At 27.4% G+C, this 24524-nt stretch overlaps 1 pseudogene; it reads left to right on the top strand.

The window, feature by feature from the left end:
* The first annotated feature begins 15592 nt into the window (after positions 1–15592).
* LOC145833578 (carbonyl reductase [NADPH] 1 pseudogene) lies at positions 15593–16408 on the top strand (annotated as a pseudogene).
* Positions 16409–24524: the final 8116 nt, after the last annotated feature.

The raw sequence follows: 24524 nt of genomic DNA, 5'->3' as shown, positions 1-24524 counted from the left end.
AACAAAAGTCAAATAAAGATCAATTTCAAGGTTCTGTAAAAGATTCTAACCAAATACAATAGAGAAATATTATTTGTTGTTGTTGAAAGGAAATAAATACAGAACAAGCGGTATTCACTGAGTTAAGACAACCATATAAAACTACAAAAACTTGAGTAACAAAAGTTTCTTTCATCACTAATATAAACTAAAAGTACATCAAACGTGTTAGTTGGTTCTATAATAAAAAACTTGAACTAGATTACTACGTTAAAAACAAATACTGTAGAAAAAGGGATATATTATCGAAAATTAAACGTAGAAAAATAAGGATATTGGATAAAAATTCACATTCATCCTGAAAAAGAAGATAATTTTTTTCTGAAAATCAACACCATTTAAACGACATCTTAGAAAAGATTTAAAACCAAAAAAGAAAACTATAGATATCAAAAACTGAAGAAGTATTCTGAATTATGACGTCACAAAAATGTATTTAACTAAACCAATGATACCTTAAATTAGATAAAGAAATTCAAGTAAGCCGTAAATCCGGGGTCAGAACAAATTTCTGTTATTATTCTTTCAGACAGTTAAATAATTTTGTTCAATTAAAAAAGCTTTAGAGCTCAGAAATAAACTGTCTAATAAAATACAAACCAAACTATTTACTCACAAAGTTTTCATCATTTATTGACATTATCAATGAGCAAACGGCATTTTCTTAAAGAATAATTTTTGAAACAATGACTAACGATATAAAAACCATCTTAGTTTAACAACACAGTTAAGGCGGATCTTGATGAGCTAATAGTTAGTTAGTACAGGGCTATCAGTCATTTAAAATAATAAATCCAGGTTTTTCGACATAACATGTAAAATTTGTTTAAAATTCCAGGTTTTTTGGTGATTTTTCTTCAAAATTCCAGGTTTTTATATATTATCAGATAAAGTGGCAAACCTGTAAGTAGATTTGAGAGTACTTGATTACCAGCAATAACAAACGTTAAAATGAAATATTGAGCAAGATAGATAAAAAGTACCAAGCTAGACTCAGTAAAATATTGCTGCTTTATTGAGAAAAACTAATCGAAAAAGCGAACAAAAGGTTTTTGTTTACAACCAAAAAATAAGTAATTATACAAAAATATCTAGTGTGGTAATTTGATTTATATGTTTTTAATGTATTTTTTATTAACTTATTTCAGGATAGTTATAATGGTTAAATTTGGTTTATATATTTAAAACTATAAAGAGTTATCTTTTGTAATAGACCACACTATATAATATTTTATTTAAATAAGTTATTTGTCTAAAATTTAATGGAAAGTTCTGTATTTAACAAATCCTACCGTAAATGTACAGCGACGCTCTTTCGCATCCTGGTACAACATTTTCAGGGTAAATTATCTCGAATGCGTCCAAAAGTGCTTCATCGTCTTCATTCATGAATATAACTGATTCCAAAAAGCACTGCTCAATTCCTTCAGGCTGTTAGTATTAAGGTGTTTTACTTGAGCCAGACTGTACGAACAATTTATTAAACCATTAGTATACAATGGCAAGATTACAAATTCGTTCAAAATGAATAGTTACTGGTCTTATTTTTAATCAGAAAACTACGTTTAAAACTTCTGTACGGGTTATTATCTTATTATAACTAATAAAATCATTTAAAACACAAATATAGTAATCTATGTAACTAAATTTCAAATACTTTTTTGGAAAAGGTTTATTCTTCCATTTTGATTTTTTTTTTTTTAATTTGAAAACTTATTTTTATAAAATGTAATTAAGCAGAGACTTGTATGTAAAATCAATTACAGTTGATTAAAAAACACAGACAAATGTTTAAAAATGCAAAAACCAGTGTAACTACAAAATTATTCAAAAACTTATTTTTAGTTATATACATTTTCGAATTTTCTGAAAGATAGAATAAAAATAAGTTGTTATTCTGAAAAACAACACCGTTAATATGACACCATTAAAAAGATACAAGTGCCAAAAAGAAAGCGACTGATATCGAAAACTGAGGAAGTATTCTGAATTATGACATCACAAAAATGTATTTAACTAAACCAATAATACCTTAAAATAGATAAAGAAATTCAAGTAAGCCGTAAATCCGGGGTCAGAACAAATTCCAAATATTATAATTTTAGACAGTTAAATAATTTTGTTCAATCAAAAAAGCTTTAGAGCTCAGAAATAAACTGTCTAATAAAATACAAACCAAACTATTTACTCACAAAGTTTTCATCATTTATTGACATTATCAATGAGCAAACGGCATTTTCTTAAAGAATAATTTTTGAAACAATGACTAACGATATAAAAACCATCTTAGTTTAACAACGCAGTTAAGGCGGATCTGGATGAGCTAATAGTTAGTTAGTATAGAGCTATCAGTCATTTAGAAAAAAATATCCAGGTATTCAGAATTTCCTCCAAGTTTTTAAAAGTACACATTTTTCGGTCTATTTTTAGTTTTAAATTGAGTTTAAGGTAAAAACTGCGTTAAATAGTATAAAAACATTAAAAACATACGGTTAAGCTACTTTAAATGTGTTTTTAAATGGAAATTTTTGATGATGTCCAAAAAAAATTCTATATGATAATTTTTTTGCGTCATATCAAGATTTTTCGACATAACATGTAAAAATTTTTTGTAAACAACCAAAAAATAAATAATTATACAAAACTATCTAATGTTGTATTTAATTTATATGTTTTTAATGTATTTGTTATTAACTTACTTCAGGATAGTTATAATGGTTAGCTTTGGTTTATATATTTAAAACTAAAAAAATTATCTTTTGTAATAGAATATACTTTACAATATTTTATTTAAATAAGTTATTTGTCTAAAAATTAATGGAAAGTTCTGTATTTAACCAATCCTACCGTAAATGTACAGCGACGCTCTTTCGGATCCTGGTACAACATTTTCAGGGTAAATTATCTCGAATGCGTCCGAAAGTGCTTCATCGTCTTCATTCATGAATATAACTGATTCCAAAAAGCACTGCTCAATTCCTTCAGGCTGTTAGTATTAAGGTGTTTTACTTGAGCCAGATTGTACACACAATTTATTAAACCATTAGTGTACAGTAGGAATATTACAAATTCATTCAAAATGAATTTTTACCGGTCTTATTTCCAATCAGCAAATTACTTTTAAAACTTCTATACGTGTCACAATGTTTTCTAAACTAATAAAATCATTTAAAACACAAATATAGTAATCTATGTAACTAAATTTCAAAAACCTTGTTGGCAAAGGTTTATTCTTCCATTTTAATTTTTTCTTTAATTAGTAATGCTATAGTTATAAAATGTAATTAAGCCGAGACTTGTATGTAAAATCAAATACAGTTGATTAAAAAACACAGAAAAATCTTAAAAATGTTGATGAGCTAACAGTTAGTTAGTACAGGGTTATCAGCCGCATTTAACAAAATTTTTACAGGTTTTAAATGTACACATATTAGGGTGTACTTTTAGTTTCAAGTTAATTTTAAGGTAAAAAAAACTTTGTCAACTAGTATAAAAGCATTGAAAACATACTGTAAAGCTACTTTGAATGTGTCTTTGAATAAAAAAAATTGATGATGACCAAAAAATTATTTAAGTGATAAATTTTTCTACTTAACATGTAAAAATTAATTGGAAATTCAGGTTTTTTAGTGATTTTTATTCAAAATTACAGGGTTTTCCATGTTTCCAGGTAAAATGGGAAACCTGTAAGTAGATTTGAGAGTACTTGATCACGAGCAATAACAAACGTTAAAAAGAAATAAAGAGTAAGGTAGATGAAAAGTATCAAGCTGTAATCTATAAAAAACTGCTACTTTATTGAGCAAAACTAATCGAAAAAGCTAACAAAAGTTTTTCGTAAACAACCGAAAAACAAATAATTATACAAAACTATCTAGTGTGGTAATTTATATACATGTTTGTATTTGTTATTAACTTATTTCAGAATAGTTATAATGGTTAACTTTGATTTATATATTTAAAACTATAAAGAGTTATCTTTTGTAATAGACCACACTATATAATATTTTATTTAAATAAGTTATTTGTCTAAAAATCAATGGAAAGTTCTGTATTTAACAAATCCTACCGTAAATGTACAGCGACGCTCTTTCGGATCCTGGTACAACATTTTCAGGGTAAATTATCTCGAATGCGTCCGAAAGTGCTTCATCGTCTTCATTCATGAATATAACTGATTCCAAAAAGAACTGCTCAATTCCTTCAGGCTGTTAGTATTAAGGTATTTAGTTGAGCCAGATTGTACACACAATTTATTAAACCATTAGTACACAATGGCAATAATACAAATTCGTTCAAAATGAATTTTTATAAGTCTTATTTCTAATTATTAAATTACTTTTAAAACTTCTGTACGGGTTTTTATCTTATCATAACTAATAAAATCATTTAAAACACAAATATAGTAATCTATGTAACTAAATTTCAAATACTTTTTTGGAAAAGGTTTATTATTCAACTTTGATTTTTTTTTTAATTACAGAACTAATGTTTATAAAATGTAGTTAAGCCGTGTCTTGTATGTATAATCAATTACAGTAACTAAAAAACACAGACAAATGTTTAAAAATGCAAAAACCAGTGTAACTACTGAATTATTCAAAAACTTATTCTTAATTATTTACATTTTCGAGTTTTCTGAAAGATAGAATAAAAATAATTTATGTTTTTCTCAAAAACAACACCGTTAATATGACACCGTAAAAATGATACAAGTCCCAATTAGAAAACGACTGATATCGAAAACTGAGGAAGTATTCTGAATTATGACGTCACAAAAATGTATTTAACTAAACCAATTATACCTTAAAGTAGATAAAGAAATTCAAGTAAGCCGTAAATCCGGGATCAGAACAAATTTCTGTTATTATTCTTTCAGACAGTTAAATAATTTTGTTCCGTCAAAAAAGCTTTAGAGCTCAGAAATAAACTGTCTAATAAAATACAAACCAAACTATTTACTCACAAATTTTTCATAATTTATTGATGTTATCAATGAGCAAACGGCATTTTCTTAATGAATAAATTTTGAAACAATCACTAACGATATAAAAACCATCTTAGTTTAACAACGCAGTTAAGACGGATCTTGATGAGCTAATAGTTAGTTAGTACAGGGCTATCAGTCATTTAAAAAAAAATATCCAGGTTTCCAGAATTTCCTCCAAGTTTTGAAAAGTACACATGTTTCGGTTTATCTTTAGTTTAAAATTGAGTTTAAGGTAAAAACTGTGTTAAATAGTATAAAAACATTAAAAACATACGGTTAAGCTACTTTAAATGTGTTTTTAAATGAAAATTTTTGATGATGACCAAAAAAAATTCTATATTATAATTTTTTTTGCGTCATATCAAGATTCTTCGACATAACATTAAAAAATTGTTTAAAATTCCAGGTTTTTTGGTGATTTTTCTTCAAAATTCCAGGTTTTTTTATATTATCAGATAAAGTGGCAAACCTGTAAGTAGATTTGAGAGTACTTGATTACAAGCAATAACAAACGTTAAAAAGAAATATTGAGCAAGATAGATAAAAAGTATCAAGCTGTACTCAGTGAAATACTGCTGTTTTATTGGGAAAAACTAATCGAAAAAGCGAACAAAAGTTTTTTGTTTACAACCAAAAAATAAATAATTATACAAAACTATCTAGTGTGGTAATTTGATTTATATGTTTTTAATGTATTTTTTATTAACTTATTTCAGGATAGTTATAATGGTTAAATTTGGTTTATATATTTAAAACTATAAACAATTATCTTTTGTAATAGGTTATACTAAATAATATATTATTTTAAGGTTTTAGACGTTATTTAAATAAGATATTTATCTAAAATTTAATGGAAAGTTCTGAATTTAACAAATCCTACCGTAAATGTACAGCGACGCTCTTTCGCATCCTGGTACAACATTTTCAGGGTAAATTATCTCGAATCCGTCCGAAAGTGCTTCATCGTCTTCATTTATGAATATAACTGATTCCAAAAAGCACTGCTCAATTCCTTCAGGCTGTTAGTATTAAGGTGTTTTACTTGAGCCAGATTGTACACACAATTTATTAAACCATTAGTATACAATGGCAAGATTACAAATTCGTTCAAAATGAATTGATACTGGTCTTATTTTTAATCAGAAAACTACGTTTAAAACTTCTGTACGGGTTATTATGTTTTCTAAACTAATAAAATCATTTAAAACACAAATCTAGTAATCTTTGTAACTAAATTTCAAATACTTTGTTGGAAAAGGTTTATTCTTCAATTTAGATTTTTTTTTAAATTTGAAAACTTATTTTTATAAAATGCAATTAAGCCGTGTCTTGTATGTACAATCAATTACAGTTGATTAAAAAACACAGACAAATGTTTAAAAATGCAAAAACCAGTGTAACTACAAAATTATTCAAAAACTTATTCTTAGTTATATACATTTTTGAATTTTCTGAAAGATAGAATAAAAATAATTTGTTATTCTGAAAACAACACCATTAAAATGACACCATAAAAATGATACAAGTCCCAATTAGAAAACGACTGATATCGAAAACTGAGGAAGTATTCTGAATTGTGACATCACAAAAATGTATTTAACTAAACCAATTATACCTTAAAGTAGATGAATAAATTCAAGTAAGCCGTACATCCGGGATCAGAACAAATTTCTGTTAATATTCTTTCAGACAGTTAATTAATTTTGTTCAATCAAAAAAGCTTTAGAGCTCTAAAATAAATTGTCTAATAATTTACCCACAAAGTTTTCATCATTTATTACATTATCAATGAGCAAACGGCTTTTTCTTAATGAATAAATTTTGAAACAATCACTAACGATATAAAAACCATCTTAGTTTAACAACGCAGTTAAGGCGAATCTGGATGAGCTAATAGTTAGTTAGTACAGGGTTATCAGTCATTTAAAAAAAAATATCCAGGTATTCAGAATTTCCTCCAAGTTTTGAAAAGTACACATTTTTCGGTTTATCTTTAGTTTAAAATTGAGTTTAAGGTAAAAACTGTGTTAAATAGTATAAAAACATTAAAAATATACGGTTAAGCTACTTTAAATGTGTTTTTGAATGGAAATTTTTGATGATGATCAAAAAAATTATATATATGATAAATTTGTTGCGTCATATCAAGATTTTTCGACATAACATGTAAAAATTGTTTAAAATTCTAATTTTTTTAGTGATTTTCTTCAAAATTACAGGTTTTTCAATGTTTCCAGGTAAAGTGACAACCCTGTAAGTAGATTTAGAGTACTTGATTACAAGCAATAACAAATGTTAAAAAGAAATAAAGAGTTAGGGATATTAAAAGTATCAAGCTGTAATCAATAAAAAACTGCTGTTTTATTGAGCAAAACTAATCAAAAAAGTTAACAAAAGTCTTTCGTAAACAACCGAAAAATAAATAATTATACAAAACTATCTAGTGTGGTAATTTAATTTATATGTTTTAAATGTATTTGTTATTAACTTATTTCAGGATAGTTATAATAGTTAACTTTGGTTTATATATTTAAAACTATAAAGAATTATCTTTTGTAACAGACCATACTATATATTATTTTTTTTAAATAAGTAATTTGTCCAAAATTTTATGGAAAGTTCTGTATTTAACCAATCCTACCGTAAATGTACAGCGACGCTCTTTCGCATCCTGGTACAACATTTTTAGGGTAAATTATCTCGAATGCGTCCGAAAGTGCTTCATCGTCTTCATTCATGAATATAACTGATTCCAAAAAGCACTGCTCAATTCCTTCAGGCTGTTAGTATTAAGGTGTTTTACTTGAGCCAGACTGTACTAACAATTTATTAAACCATTAGTACACAATGGCAAGATTACAAATTCGTTCAAAATGAATTTTTATTGGTTTTATATTTAATCAGCAAATGACTTTTAAAACTTCTGTACGTGTTATTATGTTTTCTAAACTAATAAAATCATTTAAAACACAAATATAGTCTATGTAACTAAATTTCAAATACCTTGTTGGCACAGATTTATACTTTCATTTTGAGTTTTTTTAAAGCAACTAATTAAATTTTTTTAATTTATTCTAACAAATCTTAAATATTCCTTTAAATTTTTAAAATTAGTAAAATGAAATAAGGGTAACTACCTAGGATGATGTTGCACCAGTATTAAGCTGAAATATATACTATATTCGACGTTTTTTTAACTACATTTTTAAGCTAAAAACCAATGTTTTAAACCTATTATGTTTAATCTAAAAAGATACTTTGTTTCAAACTGGCTACGAAAATTAATAGTATGAATAAAAATAAATTAGTACATACTTAAATATTTAATCGATTTCATCTCACAACATCTTAATTGATACAAATTATTTCATTTATATAATCGCTTGATATTGTAAATAAAAAAGATCAAATTTTTTAGTTTTATTATTTGATGATAAATAAATTAGATTATATTTTTGTGTATGTAAAGTAGAAACTTTTATGTAAAAATTATAGTTAAAAAAGACATCGAATGTAATATAAATTTAGCTTGATATTGGTGGACATCATCCTAGGTAATTACCAAAACTAGTAAAGACAGATAAAAACAAAATACAAAACAACAGTGCAACTCTATGTAATTACATTATCCTTTTATTCCTTTTTTTAGCTTATTTAAACATTAATACTGTCATCAACCTTTATTTCAAGTCTAAAATTATATAGTAATAAATTTGTTTAAATTATTAGTCATAAATGGTATTAGAGTAGTGAATCTGCAGTAGTTTAAATATTAAGCAACTGATAATATTAATATATTATTTAAAATTAGAAACTTATCATAAAAACTATTTAATGAAAAGAGCTACCTAAAATAACCTAATGACAAATAAAATCCAAGTTTATGTCTAAACAGGATTGCAACTAGCTTTACAGAACTATCTTTTAAGTTTTTAGATTTTCTGCCAGGATTTTAAAACTTCTCTTGTCATTTTTAGATAACTTTAAATCTAAAACTAAATTATTTTTTAAACAGTGCTATACTAATAAAAAGATAATGAAATTCTACTATAAATATGAGTAACTATCTAGGGCAGGGGTTGGCAAACTGCGGTCCGCGATCCGCATTAAGCTTTTTTTTCAACTTGTTTGATATATTAACATTCTCAAAAAACAAAAAATAAATTACAGTGTTATCTTTAAAGGATTATCTATCGCCTAAATTTTTAATGATCAAAAAATTATCTTTAAATGTGTTTTTTGAAACCACATAAAAAACGTTCCTTTTTTGATCTGCCAACCCCTGACCTAGGGTGATGTCGCACTAATATCAAGCTGAAATTATACTATATTCGATATCTATTTTACCATACTTTTAAGCTAAATATCAATGTTTCAAACCTATTATGTTTAATCTAAAAAGATACTTTGTTTTGAACTAGTTACATTATTTATTAGAAATAATTAAATTTATTACATACTATAATATTTATAGATTTTATATCACAGTATTATTGTAATCGATATAAACTAATTCATTTATATAATCGCTTTACATTTTAAATAAAAGTGTTCAAATATTTCAGTTTTATTAGTTTATGATAAATAAGTTTAAATGATTTTTTGTATGTATAAAATATAAATTCTTATTTTAAAATTGTTTTTAAAAGACATCGAATACAATACAATTTCAGCTTGATATTGGTGGACATCATCCCAGGTAATTACCAAAACTAGTAAAGACAGATGAAAACAAAATACAAAACAACAGTGCAACTCTATGTAATTACATTATTCTTTTATACCCTTTTTTTTTAACTTATTTAAATATTAATACTGTCATCAACCTTTATTTTAAGTCTAAAATTATATAGTAATAAATTCGTTTAAATTATTAGTCATAAATGGTATTAGAGCAGTGGATCTGCAGTAGTTTAAATATTAAGCAATTGATAGTATTAATATATTGTTTAAAATTAGAAACTTATCATAAAAACTGTATAATGAAAAAAGCTACTAAAAATAACCTAATGACAAAATGTTTAAACCCTTAAATGTCTGAAATTTATGTCTTAACAGGATGGCCACTGGCTTTTTAGAACTATGTTTTAAGTTTTTAAATATTCTGCCAGGATTTTAAAAATTTTCTTGTCTTTATTTATATAACTTTAAATCTAAAATAAAAGATGTTTTTTCAAACAATGCTATATTAATAAAAAGATAATGTAATTCTACTATAATTATGTAAGCAAACACTATCAAAAATGTTTTAACTAGCCTGAAAAATTTTACTCAATATCTTTATGATTCAGCCTGAGATTATCAAAACTTGAAAATTTATGTACTAAAAGGTGAAAACTGTAAAAATACTTTTAAATAATCTTGTATACTTTAAAAGATCATAACATTAGGAATTTAAAATAGGTAAAAATATTTAGTAACTATTTACTGTCGCACCAATATCGAACTGAAAATAAATTAATTTCAATGTTCATTTTAACCATAATTTTAGGCTGAAAACTATGTTTAAAGCTTAATATATTCTGAAAAAATACTTTATTTTAACCAAGCTTTATAAATACATAAGTTGAATTAAATTTGTTTTTAATAAACTAATAAAACTAAACATTTAGTCATTTTTTTTTTAGATTTGTAGTGATATAAAAAATAAACATTGTATTTATATGATCGATTTATAATGTTAAATCATAGCAATATCATGCTCATAGCATCATTGCATAATCAATTTTTATTACTTTATGATAAATAAAAAGTTTGATTTTTTTTTTTTTTTTTTTAATGTCATATTTAGCCTAAAACTATGGTTATTTTCAATAAATAGATTCAGTTCGATATTAATGCAACATCATGCCAGGTAACTACCAATTATTTCACAGAAAAAGTTGATTTTGATGTTTTAATTCAAGCTAACTTTAATAAAATTTTTGTCATTAGAATACAAAAAAACATACAAAAACTTTGTAATTAGAAAGTTGCATTGTTGAAAAGCCACCTAAAGTGCCAGCTAAAATTACATTCAGTAATATAAATAATTAATATGAATAAATTTTAAAATAAAATTGAATATCATTGAAAATAATGCTGAGAATTTCCTGTATATTGAACCAAAGTGTCCTCACCTAAAGTTAAGCATGACCATTTTTTTTAAACTCAGGGTTGCCACTTTTTTTTTCAAAATTTTTTCAAGGTTTTCAAAACTTCCTTCAGTTTTTTAAAAGTACACTTTTTAGAGTCTATTTTTAGTTTAAAATTAAGTTTGAGGTAAAAAATGTTTTAAATAGTAAAAAATATTGAAAAGATATGGTAGAGCTAATTTAAATGTTCTTTTGAATAAAAAAAATTTGATAATGACAAAAAACTTTTATTTTTAGGGTAGAATTTTTCTGTCAAATCTAGATTTTTCTACTTAACATGTAAAAATTGTTTAAAATTCCAGGTTTTTTAGTGATTTTTTTTCAAAATTCTAGGTTTTTTTCAAAAATTCTCAAATTCTAGGTTTTGTTGCCTAAATTGTCAAATTCCAGGTTTCCAGGTAAAGTTGCAACCCTGTAAATATAAATAATATAAAATTACAGACCTGTTTCTTCAGTTCTTATAAATTTTCCCTCCAATTGTTTACAAACTTGTGTTTATCTTTGTCAAGCTTGAGTCAACTTCAGAATTTTAAAACTTTATAATTTCAAACCAGGTCCAAAAAACTATTTAGTAGAGACTTAATTCATTTTTTATAAAAATGTTAAAATGAAATAGAATCTGTAAAGTTTAACCGCGTAAAGCTTACACTATAAAATCTTTGTTTTTTTTATTAGATTCTCGTAATCTTAAAGTATTTTATAAATTAACAGAATATTTCTTAAAACTGAGTTATCGTATCTTAATTCAAACAACTATAAATTTAGAAGTTAATTAACACTGTATAACTATCTTTGGTATGAATCTTATTTACTATAAGGTAAAATATTTTTTTCTTAAAATAACGATAAATATAATAATGACGATAACTTAATATTCTACTCTAAATTTAATATTAAAAAAGATAAAGAAATATAAATTTAAAAAAAAGCACACCCTTTAAAACGATTTTTTACATAGTTTTAGGTCAAAACGAGCATTTAAAATTTTTAGATATTTTTTACGAAAAAATTAGCCTTGTGGCATTTAGTTTTTAATTGATATTCTAGATTTGTAATTAAATAGTTAAACAAAGTTGTTTAAGCTAACGGTTTTTACTAATACACAGCAAAAATATTTTACAATCATTTTTAAAGTCAAAAAACAAAAAAAACTTTCAAAAAGTTCTTTAAAATCATTTTCCTTGTAAGTAGAGTTTAAAATATTTGATTAAAATTAATGTTAATTCATTTGTAATTTATTTAAAACAATATCTCTTTTACGATAAAGTTTTAAAACAAAAAGTAATAGTTACTAGTTAAATAAGTTTAGTAAAGTACAACATTACTTAAGATCAAAAAATATAGTTATTTTTATAATATTGTTTGAGACATATTTTTCCTTGCTTAGTTTATTTAATAGCTTACAAACTGCATTTTCATTATAAGTTTTTTTTAAGTTACTTACTATTGTAGAGAATTTTTTGAAAGTATTTTTTAACAACATTTTCACTTTAACAACTTTCTTAAAAAAATTCTTCCACTGATAAGCTTAAAAAGCAATTTATTTTTAAGAAAAAAAACATTAGACTAGTTTTAATTTTTAAATTCACCACGGAAAAATATTTTCAAAGGAGATTTCCAAACATTATAAAAGTTTTAAGTTTATTGCAAAATAAGTCCTTACGAAAATCAATATTACAAAAACATTGCTCAAACATGAAATAAAACAAAACGAAAAAAGCTGTGTTATTAAAAAATTGACTCTGTATCACTTGCCTAAAATAAATTACTTTATTTTGTAAATAATATAGTATGAATTCAAGCTGATTAATTGTTTAAAACAAAAAGTTCAAGAACTTAAAGCAAAGAAAGTTGATATTTTTATTAAATTTTAGATTACAAGTTTTCAAAAAAAAACTCAATAAAATGAATAAAGCTTTTGTTTTATTTTTGATTAAGTACTGGTTTTACACTTAAAGTTATCTATTTGTTTAGAAGTATTTGTCTCAAGGTAAAAAACAACTTTATCAAAGTAAAATTACTTATATCAAACTGTTTTTACTACATAACTTAAGCTAATTTTCAGCTTTTAAAAAATCGCAAGTAGTAAATCGTTTCTGTTTTAGTCTATTAACCTTTGACAAAGCTTTAGTTCATCTGTAAAAAACTTTTTTTTTTCTTTATGAAGTTTTGAAAAGTATAAGTTTATTTTTTTAAAGAATTCAACTTTATAATTACCTTAAAATAAAGTTTTCATTACCATAACTAAGATAAACCTACTAAACTTAGTTTTCAACACATTCATATTATTGTTAATAGAATCATAACAAACAATTTTGAAATTAAAGAAAGTTTACATTCTTATATGCTATTTATACTGTTAGTGAATTTGCTAATGTAGTTTTAAGACAGAGTTCTATTAATTAACACTTGAAGAAAGATGTTCTTTGACTATTTGTAAAAGAAGTGTCGAGCAACAATTACACTATATATTATTATAATTGTTATACCAATTAGTAATCTGTTTAGTTTTTACTTGTAATTCCATATTTCAGTATGTATTTCAATTGTTATGTTTATATTGCAACAACCACAAAGTTGTTTGTTCGCTGTAGCCATCAACCACTTTTTCGGCTTTTATTTTATACTATAAAAGTTAAGTATTTTGTTTTCTCAGTTTAGAATATGATTGTAAACAAAAAAATAATTGTATACAAAACTTCTTATTGTAAACACGTATATTAAGTTTTCAAAAGAATAACATTAACTGGCTTAACTTAGAGGAGTTTAGTCTGTGCTTAAATACTTTTTTTAATGTCGCTTTATTTCACAAAATAAGAGTTCTTATTTGAAAAAATCTCCTTGTATCATAGAAAATTGTTCATTTTCTAATGGGTTTTATGTGATAGTAAAGCAACAAATATTCATAACATGATGATAAAAATTAAGGATATAAACGTTACAAGATTAATTTAAACGAACCTAGATGGTCGAGTGGTTAAAACAAAAATTCCCACTCGAGTGGACCTAGATCGAATCCAGTCGGTAGCGTATTTTTAACATTTGCATGGTAGTTTGTGTTGGAAAATTGTGAAGAAATTTTTTATTAAAAAAAAACCTTTTAATTACAACAGAAAGTTCTTTAGATCAGTAAAAGATGTAACATTAATTTACTCGACTTGCTTGTTTTTATTTCGTTTATAACCGAAAGTTGGTTAGCTAGGCAGCTTCACAACTTATTTATTTTGCACTTGCCGTTTAGACTAGTTAAGTGAATATTTTTTTAGTTACAAAAAAGTAAATCAATTTTTTATAATTAAATCGTTGAGCGTATTGACTCTGATTTTTATTTATTTGTATCTACTTTTCAAATTTAAATAGTGTCTAGTTTACAAGCTTTTAATAATACTTACTTTAATAAAAAATTAGTTTGTGTTTTGTTACGCAAAGTTAACATAAATGATAAAACTATATATTTGAAAAACCCTAGAGTGTTTGCCCTTCTTAATGTAAAGCGTATAGAAAAGTCTGACTGACAATCTGGCTTCAGACAGCAAGACTAAACAGAACATTTAGTTTATGATCCACCAACATTCACTGGTTTTAAGTTCTTTACTTATAACCAACAAGTGCTGCCTTTTCATTTTTATATATTGACAATAGTTGTAAACAAATACACATGAAAGTGACTTACAAGTTTTTAAGTTAAGTAAACTAAGCTTTTTTTGGTTAAAGTTCAAACTTAATTAACTTAGTTAGTTTTACCATCAGTTCGTAGTTTATTTTTCAAACACGATTTACAATGTTTATATAAATAAACAGAAGACCTTTCAAAGTGTTTTGTGTGTAAAATTGAGACGGTTCGTAAAAAGTTTTATAAAATACATATATTACATACAAATTCAGTTAGATTACAATTTTGCCTGAAAACAAACTAACTATGCTGAACAAATCTCAAAATTATTCACAACTGTTTTAATATTTATATTTAATACAAAAATAAAACAACTCTTTTTTGTTGTAGCATAAATTTCAAAATTTTACATATTTAAATAAATAGTATGTGTTAAGTATAAACACTTCTTTACAGGTTTATTGAACTCAATGCTTTATGCACAAATTTTTATTCATAGTAACTTTCATTTGCGCGAAAATTAGTAACTTTACATAAAAAAGTTATATGATGTAATATTTTAACAGTCAAACTGACTATTCACAGTACTTTTGAAAATTTTGTTCCTTTTTGAAACAATAGTATAAAACATTTAATTAGCATACTAGTTAGTAAAACATGTTAAATAATATATTTTTCCAACATGTACTTTGCTTTTCTTTTTTTTTAAAGTATTTAGTATTACATACTAAGGTAAAAAATTAAAATATTATTATTAATAAATGTAATATCAAAAAATTTAAATTAAGACAGATTAATATTAAACATCAATTAAATATGACAAAGGTTGCCATAGTAACAGGTTCCAACAAGGGCATCGGGCTCGCCATCGTCAGGGGGCTGTGCCAGAAGTTCGACGGGGACGTCTTCATTCTGTCCAGGAACGAGCAGCGCGGCAGGGAGGCGGTGAAGACCCTTGAGAGAGAGGGACTCTACCCCCAGTTCCACGAATTGGACGTTTGCGACGTCAAGAGCATCGAGCGGCTCAAAAGCTTCATGACGTCACAGTACGGGGGCATCGACGTCATCGTGAACAACGCGGGCATCGCGTACGACTCGACCGACGCGACGCCGCTAGTGAAAAAGGCGGAGGACTGCGTGAGGACGAACTACACTGGAACCGTCGACATCAGCAGGATCCTATTTCCTATTGTGAGGAAGGGTGGCAGGATCGTCAACGTGTCCAGCACTTTGAGCATCATGTACCTCAAGCAGTTGAGCGAGGAGAACCAAAAGTTCTTCAGGAGGGAGACGCTGACGGAGGAGGAGCTGACGGGGAAGATGGAGGAGTTCGTCGAGAGCTGCCGGAGGGGGACTTGCAAGGAGGACGGGTTCGTGGAGCAGCCGTACGGAATGTCCAAGGTCGGCATGTCCGCGCTCACCTTCGTGTGGGCCAGGAAGCTGAAGGGTAGTGACGTCATAATCAACGCGGTGTGCCCCGGGTGGGTGAAGACGGACTTGGGCGGGGAGAAGGCCTCGAGGACGCCCGATCAGGGCGCCGAAGCCCCGGTTTACCTGGCGACGCTTCCGGTCGGGGTGGAGTCCCCGAACGGTGAATTCGTTTCTTCGGAAAAGAACATAAAGGAATGGTGAAAAAATAAATTATGTTAAAAATATTTAACAGTTTTGTGTTTATTTTTTTATGAACTTATTTTTATGACTTTGTTAGTTTGAATACTTTTTTTATGTTATAAGCGTTGAGATTTACCCAAAAAAAAAGTTATAGAAATTCTATTTTAAACACGTTTAACAAAAAAGTTTAACCAGCACTTATACAGTAAAATAAATTCTTAAAAGCTATTATACCAACTTTTAGAAACACAGTTATAAAAGAAATAAAAAGTTACTCAGATTATTTATGCAAATGCAACAAGTTACTTGTGTAGATATTCTTCTAATCATTTATCAACAGTATAAAAATTTTTAGAGTTTATTAATTAATTTAGTTCTTTGATATTTTTAAAGGTTTGAGCATAAATCAGTTCCCTTGACCATATTACCGAATGTCAATTTTTTTGTCGTTTTCAATAAACTTAAAAGTTTATAAGTTTTATATAACTATCACTTATTTTAGTTTTCAATTTGTTGTTTTTTAAAAACTAAAATGAATATAATGTACTATCTATAGAAAAAATCAGATTGGGTAAAATGTGTCTTGGGTTACAAAATAAAATTAGCAAAGTAAGCATAAAATTTCAAGTGTAAAATTATAAAAACTAATGAAAAGTTTTTTTTTTCCTGAAAATAATCGTAATAATAAACAAAAAATGTTATAAAATATTCAACAACTTGTAACCCAACTAAACTTGTTACTAAAATCAGCTCAGCAGTTGAAACCATTATTTAACATGTAACAGTTATTTTTCGAAACTTAGAAGCTTAAAATAAATGTTTTTTCACATAACTCATAAATATATTTTGACCAAAGTTTTTTCAATAACTATCTTAAAAGTCGTTTTTCTATTTTATCTTTCGTAAGAATAAAATGTCGTTTTTAAAAAACTAGTTTGTATATCACTTTCAATTAAAGTTACAATGAACTTCTTAGTTAATCCTCAGTAATCTTTTTTTTTAATACGTGTCGGCGTTTGTTGAAGTATTTAGATTGTAAACATTCGTTTTGAATCGCAAGAATTTGGCGTGAAGCTTAAATAATTCCTTCCAGCAGAATTGCTAGATTTCCAGAAATAAAGAGTTTTAAATCTAAAACATTTTTTTTATTAAAACGTTATGTTCAAGTAGATTTGAGGCGGTTTAGTAAACTAATTCTGGTACTCTTCCTACGAAATCAAATAACTTTTGGTCCGTGCTGGAATTTTTGTTAGAAAAAACATTGTATATGACGTTCCACTAACTAAATTATTTTCTAAGATGTACGATCTAAGTTTAAGAAACTAAATCATTTAAAGCTAGGCTTACACCATATTCTAATTCTCGTAGCTTTCCGATGTAAAGTTTTAAAAATTTATATTTTTCGTTCTACTTTTTTATAACGTACCGCAAGCATATTCATAATATCTATATGAGTTGTTTGAAATACTTCAAAGTAAAAAAAAAAACAGCAAACAACATTGTTTGTCATATTTTCATTATGTAGAACGATTATAAGGCCTTGCTAATTGCTTATTCAATCGGTATATTTCGTCATGGTAAGAAAAATTCCTTATTTTTTTTAGCGTTACTATTTAGTTTGATTACTTATATTTTCATTAATAAGTTTAAATTTTCTTTTTTTTAAACATTAATTAAGATTTTGTTAATTCAATTCAACATTTTGTAGACAACAAAATTGATGAATTTATTTATTTTTATTTCTTGCATGTTGTCATATCGAGTATTTTATATTTTCAATATTCAAAAGATATATTAATTTTCCTTAAAATAAAAAAACTTTTTTTTTGTAAAACTTTATTTTAAAAGGAAAAGTTTACATGATTTTATAACAAATTTAAGTAGTTTTCGACTTGGTGGAGTATAAACAACTTTTAATATTATTATAGTGGGAAAGAGAAGCTTTTAGATATTCGTGCATTTTGAAAACTTTTTTTTAACTTTTACTCAGTTTTAATTTAATCTGTTACACTTATAATTTTTTTCAATTTTAACAAACAAGATCTTGCTCAAACTTCTTGGTTTTTCAGTACCAAATTTTTTTAGATAGAGTTATCAAAAAAAACTTTGTGACCTAAAGTTCAATTATTTTTTAATTGTTTATATCTATAAGAATAAACACGTTTCAAAAAAATTTAATTGAGCTTATGATTTATAACAAGTTTAGATAAAAAACATTATAATCTAACTTCATAGGTATAATAATTTTTATTAAGATTAAACAAAAACTACATTTTTTTGTATATAAGAGCCCATCTATTTTTATTACATGGGTATTCTTTATAATATTAAACACATTTTTGAGATAATATAAAGGAGTTGAGCCTAAGGTTCGTATTCAGTTAAAAAAACATTTTAAACGTTTATTTTTGCTTTATAGATAATAAGTTTTTTGTTTCGATTATATCAAAACATTAAAAAATAATTTCATGATCTTAAAAGTCAACTTATTTTTCTACTTTTCTATTATTTATAAAGTTCAAAACGTTTCGAATAAATTTAGAGAAACTTTTATTTTTTATTCAATTTAAAAAAGTCTTAAGTTTTTTTTTTTTTGATTTTTTACATATTACACTTTTTATTAAGACTAAAGAAAACAGCATAGCTTTTTTTTGACCTAAAAGATCAATTAATTTTTTATGTTTTTATTCATTACATTTATACATATTTGCTGCTTCGTGATATTTTTAAACATGCTAAGTCATAGTTAAAACAAACTATCACAAAAATTACTCACAAGGTCTTTTTTGTTTTTCTAATACAAAAACTTTACTTACTGCTACATTTTTAAGTAGCTTAAAAATGTTAAGAAACATATATTAAAATTTAATACTTACCTTGGGTAAATTTGATTATAGAAAATTGTCTTTTTTATTTTAAACTGTAGCGTCCTTAAGAAAACTATTTTAAGTCTTATATTTGCTTATAGTTTATATTAGAAACTTGAAATACTTATGATTATTTAAAAAATATAATTTTGCTTAATACACTCCACAACTTTAGTATTATAAATCAAACCTTTAAAACTAAAGTATAATAAGTAAACAACGAAGTAAAAAAACAACTTTTGTTTCAAGTGAAACTTTTCAAAGTACACAATAATAAAATTGTTATAATCCAATACTTGAAAGTTTGACAAATAAAATTTAGTTTTCGGGAGTTTAACAAAATGCAAAGCTTAATAAAATTGAAATATAATAAAACAGAACATTTCTAATTTGTTGAATTATCCATATCTTAATATATCAAACATACTACTAGACAAAATATAAACGATAAATATCGTTATAAAATCTAAATTTAAAATTTAAATCTTATACAATTTTAGAAGAAATCATTTGATACAAGTTTGAATTTTATAGAAAACACTAACTTATAAAAAAAAATAAAAACAGAATAAATCAATAATGTCCAATTTCACAAAGCCCGTAAAGTTCTTGTGACTTGGGCAAGTTTTCGAGCGCTTTTTTCTCGTGCCTTATGACAACGGCTTGATCGAGCTCGGTGTCACGTGGCACTGAAGCCGACCAATAGTAGAGCAGCTGTTCAAACGGGTTTGCGCGGGAAGCGAACAAATATTCGCCGTTCAACAGTTGGAACTCGCTGTTCAAAGTTTTGTCCTTGGCCCGCTGGCATCCGATCCAAACATCGTTGCTGTCAATCGCTTCTTCCACCAAACTGAATAAGTGATAAATTTCAAAATTTTTATTATTTAATATTTAATTTAAGATTTTATTAATGTAGAAAAAACTTATGCTCAATGAGATTTTGAAATGGTAAAAAAAAATTTAAAGTGTCATGTTTTATTCCACGTCCAAAACACGTTTTATCAAAAGATTTATAAAAATAATCAATCTAATGAGCTTGAATGGATAATACCAAATTTTAAAAACTTGTTCATTATACTTGCTCAGTAGCAATACACAACTTAACTTGAGTAAATTCTTTAGCTACTTACTCCTTATACGATGTACGAAGTCTTCCAACGTATCTCTTCAAAGTGTTGTGGACCAGTTGACCTCCCATATCTTCGCACATGTCTCTTGTTTCTTCCCAACTTCCTTTTTCCGTTGTCAGTTTGATGTCAAATCCTGTTTTATAAAGTAATGTCGTTGATGAATTGTATATAGAGAAGGATCAGTTCATCTCTTTTTGAATAAGTAGTTTGTCTACAAATGTACAAACAGAATGCTACATGCTTAAAGTCTTTGCTTGGCTTTTTTGAATAGAATTTGTGCGTAATTTTTATCATAAGCTTTTAATTACTTATATAAAGCACTTGATATGAGCTTGTGGCAAATACACTTATTATACTGTTATTATAATTTTAGTTCAAAACGGTACTTATTTTTCTTGCATTTATAGTCCAATTACAAATAATTGTAGACAAAACTCATACAATTTGTTACTTGAGTCTTAATTCAGTTTGACTTTTATTTTAGCTTAGGTAGCAATACTTATCTATTTGAATATATTTTCTAAGTTTTAAACTCATGAATGAACTCATGAAAGCTTTAAGCAACTTTTAACTTTACTTTTATCCTAATTAACTTACGAAAACGTGTATATATTTACTAAATTGTACTAAATTGTAAAAAATTATAAGTTGTCATTTAAGTAATTACGGAAATTTAAAAACATTAAGTTGAAAAACGATATAGAAAAATTTACATAGTAACATGTTTTTTAGTCTTAAAATAATTCTACTGTAGTATACAAGTCTGAAAACAAATGCTGAACATCTGAAGAATCAAAATTGATAGTAAAAAATACTAAAACGATATTTGAAACAGTTGTTGTACCTGCGTAACAGACAAGTCGTTCTGATCTGTCAGCTGAAACGTACCAGCTTCCTCTGCTGCATCTCGTGTAAGGAAGATTTGGCACTTTGGCGTCTCGAGCTGAGCAGACGGCAATTTCGCAGATTGAAGCCTGGTAGGATTGGTAGCACCCGAAGTCGCTCAAACAGCCGCGATCTCGGTTGTAGTCCACGCAATGCTGAATGCTTTGGAAGTTGTCGGGTTCGCGCCGGCAGAACTGCGATATTTGAGATATCAGAATTCTTTTACCGTCGGGCAGGGTGACGAAGTCGTTTGCGGAATAATCGGACCCGGGCCGCTGCAAACCAGTCCACATCTTGCTTCCTGGTAATGTGTCTATGATCTTCTTTATTCGACTGTAATTTGGGTATAGTATAATACATGTAGATTTTAAGTGCTTAATTTTACCTCCAGAAGTTAGTTATTTGTATAGTTTTTAAAAGTTTAGCAAAACTATTTTGACCTGAGAAAATGTTTTTGTGACAACATAAACCCTTGTTTTTTATTATTGTTCTCTATGAATGTGGTAAAATTTTAAAGATGTTCATATAACTATTTTCAAAATACGGCTTATTATTATTTTTGCTCGACTTGTCAACTCAGGTGAACTTTAATAAAAATAAACATTTCAGTTTGAAAATGTTTTAACTTACCGTTTTCTACTATTCAAGTACCGAAATTTGTCAATGCAAATAACAAGAAAAACAAAGATAACTTCTCTAAAGTACTTACGGCATATAAGCAGGGATGAAAAAAGTCGTAGACATCAGGGTACCTTCTACCGATCTGCAAGCATCGTCGGCAAACTGGTATGAGTTTGACTCTTCTCTTGGCCTAAGCTCGAAGCGGTCAACTTCGCATACAATCGGCCGTTTGCTTTCACAGTCTAAATTAACAACGCAGAAGCCGTTTGTGCGGATGAAATAGCAGATCGAAGAGGCGGAAGGTTTTGGGAAGCCTGAACACCAGTTTAAAAAGGTGTCGCTCAATTCTGGCTTTCCGTAGATGTAAGTGTACTCGAAGTTTTCATCACTCATGTGCTGAGTTATAGCCTTCAAATACCTGTTGTATAAGTTTACATTTTTAATGTTATAGAAAATAAACAATCACCGTTTTGAATGCAATTTTTTCTTTTTATAAAACGTAACTAGAAAAGTAGTAGGGTTAGCAAAGTGTTTTAAAACAAACTTTTCATAATCTACATCGTCAAGGGTTGGTCCAAGAAGGTCTGCAGACAAATTGTCGCACTTTTCAACTGCCTCATCGTACGAATGAGCATCCGTTATTATTTGATACGCTTTACATTGTCCTGAAAATTTTTTATCAATAAGGCGTATATTGCTTTTCATATACAACGTTTAATAAAAAAACACCAACTTTTAATGCACAACGGTTTTGCCACTTGGCTCCCAGAACTGACTTCATTCCACTGCACAGCATTCGGAGGTACTTGTTGGTTGCAGTGGAATGTAAAAGAAGCTGGAAAGTAAGAGGATATGAGCAGGTGGTAGCCTTCGTCGCAAACGTAACTCTTCCTTGTTCCTTCTACATCTTTCATGCTGGCATGCTGATCGGTCAACTGGTGGAATTGACCGTTCTCGATGGAAGTTGGCAACAGTTCGCAAACTGAAATTTGTTGAAATTTTCAAAACTTTTATAACTAATCAATATTTGGTACAGTTATATTTGTTGCCAAAGAAGGCAAACTTTTTGTAAACAGTAATTAAGTTTTTTTGATATATTGTCTTCCATCTAAAAGCCAAATTTTTATGCAAAAGACTTAAAGTTAGCTAAATTGAACACAAAACTTAAGCAGACGTCCTTAAACTCATTAAGCTGCGTAAATTAGTAAGTTTTACAAAAAAAAGTAGTTGATTTCCCATATGTATGTTTTAATGCAGAAGTGATTGTCATAAGAAGTATTGATAGTATAAAGGTTTAAAACTGAAAATTAAATACTCAATAATTATCATTACTTAGTACACGTTAGCTATATCACTCCTTAGAATTTACTTTGGTAGCGTGTCCAAAGTGTTCATAAACTTTTATTTTCATCGTACGTGAGATTTAACAGCTAAGAAAAATAGTTTTATGTGTATTGTAACACGTTACTTTAAAAGTATTTAATGAGGTAAAACTATAAGCTAAAGCTCTGGAATCTAGAGTTCACTAAAAATAATAACGAATATTACTAGGGATACAGCTGGGTGCAACAGGATCGCTCCAACTTCCGTCTCTTCCACATATACGAGTTGAATCAGTGAAGTTGGTCAGCGTGTGGGTTTCAGGACAAGTGTACTCTACAACCGTGTCGGTGAACAGTCTTCCTTCCCAATATGTGCTGGTAATTTTCCAAGTTGCCAAATCGTCGCTTGGTGGTGTCAGACAACCTAAATTAAATTCATGGAACACGTTTCACTCAACTACTAAACATGCCAACTAGTTTGATGCAAAAAATACTAGTGTTTAATTCAAAGTGGTACGTTAAATTTACTTGTAATGCAGCGCGATCTTTCCAAAGAGTGCCAGATACCATTAAGATCACACCTGAAACCAATGACTCCGCATATTCCTAGATCTTCTTGAAAACCGTCGCGTAGCTTTTCACAGCTCACACGCAACGAGCCAGGACGGTCCACGAGGAAGTACCCTTGGTCGCAAACAAATCTGAATTCTGTTCCTCCCACATTAATATCTGTCCTTGGCCTTTTGTAATATTCGACGGTTGCAAAGTCCATACTTGTAATTGGCAAACTTTTACATTCTGGAATACATACACTTTTCAACTTTGTTTAGATTTTTAAATATTATTTTTTTAATTTTAGTTACGTTTATGTTTTTGTTCATAAATAGTTATAAACAAAATATTACCTCTAGAGCAACTTTTAACATCTAGTGGTTTTGAGGAATCAGTGCATGTTACAAGGCTATTTGCGCTCGTGTAAAGATATCCTGTGTTGCACAAATAGTTGGATGAAATTATCAAAACGTGTCTTTCTCCTACCAAGTCCGATAGAAACTGTGAATCCGCAGTGAACCGTTTGCCATTCGGGATGTCTGGCCAGTCGCCACAGTCTGAAGATTTCCAGTTAATTTTGTTAATTCAAAATGGGAAAAAACTTAAAAACAAAATAAAAAAGCAAAAAAGAAGTTTTAATTAATATATATATATTCTGAAACCTAACCCGGATAGCAAGCACCAGAAGTAAACGACTCTCTGGTTGTGAGAGGAATGTCGTATTCTAACGAATTTTCGCTGCATTCAAATCCCTGGAAAA

This window comes from Thalia democratica, chromosome 4, assembly GCF_965202585.1.
Source record: "Thalia democratica chromosome 4, ktThaDemo2.hap1.1, whole genome shotgun sequence".
NCBI classification, from domain to species: Eukaryota; Metazoa; Chordata; class Thaliacea; order Salpida; family Salpidae; genus Thalia; species Thalia democratica.
Note: the sequence above shows the minus strand (reverse complement) of the source record. Positions and strands in the feature narration are given on the sequence as shown.